Source organism: Bactrocera latifrons, unplaced genomic scaffold (genome assembly GCF_001853355.1).
Source record: "Bactrocera latifrons isolate USDA-ARS-PBARC rearing strain unplaced genomic scaffold, ASM185335v1 scaffold_27, whole genome shotgun sequence".
Lineage (NCBI taxonomy): Eukaryota > Metazoa > Arthropoda > Insecta > Diptera > Tephritidae > Bactrocera > Bactrocera latifrons.
Window position 1 is genome coordinate 1472708 of NW_017536296.1, and position 3800 is coordinate 1476507.

Genomic DNA, 3800 nt, shown 5'->3' on the forward strand with positions numbered 1-3800 from the left:
CACCTCTTTGGGTCCTCCAAAAATATACTSCGGTCTGAATCCCTTCGTTAGTTGGCGCATCTTTCCGCTCGTTTTGTGGTCGATCGCAACAGCCTTCATCGTACCAGCTCTCCTTTCGACCTTTATGAAAAACCAATGATTTCGCTTGTAGCTGTAGGTACACTTGAAATCCCAGTCCCACAGTTCCCTTATACCAAGTTGCTCTTTCAGAAAGCAGGAGTGCACGTCGARTAGCAAGCTGTTGTTTCTTTTTCATTGKKTCGCACAACGACGCTAAGCGAGCAATATAAAGATTTATACCTATTTATGTAGCGAACCGCTTGTTTYAAGATGCCTGAAGCTTTCTCTCTTTTAGCCGGGACCCCAGACTCAACGGGGGTTGTCTACCCCATTTTACAGAAGGGTTACTCACGTTTGAAGGGTGCACAGCGCGAAGGCAAGAGTAGGAATTGTGAGTAACGTTTAAGATCATAACGCAAACTCACGTTATCATCATGTCGTTCCAACATCTTGAATTAAACTTGTAATTTTTAGTTCCGATGTTGGGATCATTTGCAACCTTTTGTAATATAGAGCCTCCAGAGCAAGCTGGATGCACCCACCGTATTGGAAAACAATTGTATAGATTTATAACGTTCCATTTTTCCATTCCATTTTTTTTTTAAAGAAAATTAGCAAGTTAAATTAAAATTTTTGTAACAAATAAAATTAACTTGAATCAAATCCGTTTAAATTAACAGTATTTTTCGACTTATGAAATCAAATAATTACTTTACACTTGAAAGCAGAATTTTTATGCCATTTGCTAAGAGTCCTTCCGAAATTTCAAATGGACGCAGACAGGCGTTAAAACACAATAAAGACGGCTCACACTAACACATATACCATACAACTCGCGTTAAATGAATGATGCTACAAAAGTTAAGTGTTCCATTTAAAACTTCAACAAACTCACCGCACAAGTGCATGTAGATAGACTGGCGAAAGAACGTAGGAGAGGGATATTGAGGGGTAGCGCTCATGCGGATGTGTTTTACAAAAGATGACTTCACAATTGTTACACAGCTGCAGCGGAAGGAAGCATAAAATCTGTTCCATTAATCACGAAGAATGCAACAGGATATGACAGGAGCGTACACACAGCATGCGGGAAGGGAGGCGAGAGCGGTGGGTAGTGCGCTGAAACCAGGCTAACGGTGTCGTTGCGGAGCGAAAGAGCGAATAAGGGAAAGCGCTGAGCAAAAGCGTCTATGTGTGAAAGCTGTAGAGTACTTTATGTGTATGTGTGTGTGTGCCGTCCAAAGGCTTCTTAATAGACTTCTTTCTGTGTCGGCGTCACATTAGTCGTCATGTGATTGCGCCATTATGTGCTCAAATGAATTTTCATATTTCACCAGCCCATTGCAACATTCATTTTGTATGTCATATGCCATACACACTCACATACTGTATATATAATACATATGTACATATATGTATATACTCTCATGTTCTGTGTATTATCTCAAGCGCCCTGAAGTGGTTTCAAATGAAGTGAATCCCTTTTGCAACACACYCATATTGCGCCTGCCGCAAATACTYTGGGTGGCAATGCAACCGAAAATAATTCATTCGTGGCAGAAAAATGCAGTCAGAGGCACCTTCGCTTCGTTGCTTCGTTCTTCAAATGAGATGCACGAAGTCACTTAGGTTTTCAAGTGGCCAAGAAGCGTGCGTATGACAGCTCGCWAGCAATGCAAGTAAGTAGCTTTAAAATTTCTAAAAAATTGGCTTTAATACTTACCAATTATGTGTGCTCTAGAAAGGTAGCTGAGTGGCTAAGTATTTTTATTTTCTTTTTATATATCGATCGCAACATAAAGGGGAGGTTAGCAATTCGGTTAAGGTGTTTGTGGGAATACATTAAAAACTCTTCAAGGTAGTAAAAAGTTTATTTATGGGTTGTATATTGTAACGTTTTTAACTAATTTTTACAATTCGGTAGCGCTTAACATGGAATGGAGTGTATCTTGAATTTTTGAATTTGAAGAATATGTTAAGAGATTGTATCGTTGCTTTGTAACAATCTCTGCCAAATTCCATGAAGATATTTTATCAAATAAAAGAGTTTCCGTATAAAGGCCTGATTTTGATCGATCTGTTTGCATTGCAGCTATTTTCTTTAATTCTAGCGGTTCCGACAATTAAACAGCTTCTTGGGGAGAAATAGTGTGTAAATTTTCAGATYGATATTAGAAACCTGAGAGACTTAGTAGAAGGTATAAAAACAGGTGATCCAAGTGGAGTTTTATTTTTTTCATTAGTCTTTTTTTACTTATCACGCGTGAGTCGTGTCAAGCTGTCATGTTATTTTTGTCAGTATTACTTGGCATGGAAAGACCTACCCCTAAACCATGTTTACAAATCGTTCAACTATATTACGAAATTTCTCGGTCTGTAAAGAATGCGTTTCGCGCGCTTCGCTCAACTTATGGTCAACAAGTCCGACCTACTGAGCGTACTATTTGCAACACCAACACCTATCTTGAGATTCAGCATTAATTACTAAATAATATTCRACCGAATAGACCACGTCCAGCACACAATGAAGAAGATATACCTGAAAGTGTACACGAAGATCACGGAGAGTCGATACGGCGCGCATTTGATGTCGAGATCTTAAATAAAAAGCACACCAAGAATTTCCGACGYTTTTGAGCCAAATCAAGAAAAAGCGACGGTTTGATGTAGTTTGYGTTCCGGTGGATTTATCGGTGGGTCGTCATCAACGACCAATATTGCTCCAWGATAAACGATTATTCGATGCCTGAAATAGAAGATCGTGATCTCGGCGACAATTGGTTTCAACAAGACGGCACCACTTCCCAAACATCGAATCAATCAATAGATTTACTGAGAGAACACTTCGGTGAGCAGATAATTTCACGTTTTAGGCCGGTCGATTGACCACCAAGACATTGCAATAGCACAACGTTGGACTCTTTCCTGTGGGCATATGTAAAGAATAAAGTCTACGCGGACAATCCCACTTAGATTCATACATTGGAGCAAAACATCACTTGCTTGTCAATCGGCATTTATCAGTTGAAATGCTCGAATGAGTCATCGAAAATAAAACTCAACGGATGGACCATTTGAGACGTAGTTGCGACAAGCAATTGAAGCARCTCAWCTTCAAAAAATAAATTCCAAAGAAAGTTCTTTCGAATGATAATAAACATTCTCTATTAATTTGATTTTTCATTAAAAATGTAGGGAACCTCRAAATRGATCTCGCTCTATACTATGTTTTACATTTTTTCTAGTTATTTTCTAAAACTTTTGAGTGAGGCACGTATTGATATCATCTTTATTCCGTAAAACTCTGAAATGCTGTACTCAATTTTAAAAAACAAATACCGCAGTCGACATTTACATAGTTCAGCGAATTAAGGGAGATCTGCTACGCTGGCTGGGTCATATCGTCCGAATTGTTGAAAACACTTCAGCTCTGTGAGTATTCGAYGCAGTTTCCACCGGCAGAAGCAGTGAAAGAGGAAGACCTCTACTCCGTTCGAAAGATAAGGTGGAGAAGAAGAACCTCGCTACATTTGGAATCTCTAATTGTTGACAAACAGTGAAAATGGGTGTCTACGACAGAACAGGWAGGRAGCAATCTTAAAAGTTGATCTCACTACACCTTATCGACTTTGTAAAGGTACTCTGTTTGCTATTTCTAAGAATCAAAACTGGTCTTTGTGTGGTTCTTAAGCCTACCCGACTAATCTAACCTAATTTAATCATTACCTAAAAATACCGCA